Consider the following 1,092-nt stretch of genomic DNA (forward strand, 5'->3'; position numbering starts at 1 on the left):
ATATATATATATATATATATTCTTATTCTGTTTGAAGTAGATTGAAAACAATTTATTTATTTAGGCAAAGGGTTGTGGGCAGCAACCGACGGAAGAGGGCGGCGGGAGTTGGCGGCGACGATAACGGTGAGAGATGACAATGGTGACGGCGGGCAGCCATAGAGGCCGGGAATGGGTGACGATGGGGGGCGGGCGGCCAATGACAGACGACTTGCAGGTGGTGGAGGGAGATGGCGGCGAGCAGCGGTGACTTGACTATAACATTTTACATGAATGATGTAATTTAAATTCAGCCAACAACAAAATTCTAAATTCAGCTAAAAAATTCATTAAAACTTTATATAATATTTATAAATTTTCATATCGAATACAAAATTTTCTCGAATTTCTACAAAAGCTTTGTAGTACACACCATCGCTCCTCCAACAAGACGTCCCATTCTCTGGTTAGCCCCAAAATTATTGCTCGGGCATTTGTGAAGTAGAAACCCAATAGCAGCAACAAAATTTCTTTTGAAATTTTTTGAGGCAGAATTTAATTTCTTAAGAATCTCTCAAGCAATGATGCTTAATATTTATTTCTCTGGGGGTGATGTGTTTGGGGTAGCTTGTGCTTATCCAGATAAGTCGTTTATCTAGAAACGTAGACAGCAGGGTTCGACCCGCGTTCCACGTTTAGTATAAAAAATCAATTGTGTTTTAGGATAAACTGCTCAATAACAGTTTCCAAATGGTAAAGTGATGTTTTCAAAATGTCACCGCAATTGAAAGCTGCCTCAAACACACCCTGAGTTTTATCATGCCAATCCTAACAACACTTGCCATTGAACTCAACTTGAGTGAGTTGTCACCTCTAGTGGCTAAAGCGAAACATATTTAGGTTATATAAAGGACCATATGAAGTAAGTTAAAAAACATAATGTGTTTCTATGAACATGTACCTTCCATGGAAGAATGTCAATTATAATGGGAGGGGAGGTTAAACCAGAAACCATTGAGGTGCTGTTATATATCTCATGAAATCCCCTTCACCTGTTAGATTCAAATAACAAACTTTGAAAATATGGCTACCACACAAGCAAAATGATGCTTC

The sequence above is a fragment of the Phalaenopsis equestris genome, unplaced genomic scaffold (assembly GCF_001263595.1).
Source record: "Phalaenopsis equestris unplaced genomic scaffold, ASM126359v1 Scaffold000114, whole genome shotgun sequence".
Classification (NCBI taxonomy): Eukaryota; Viridiplantae; Streptophyta; class Magnoliopsida; order Asparagales; family Orchidaceae; genus Phalaenopsis; species Phalaenopsis equestris.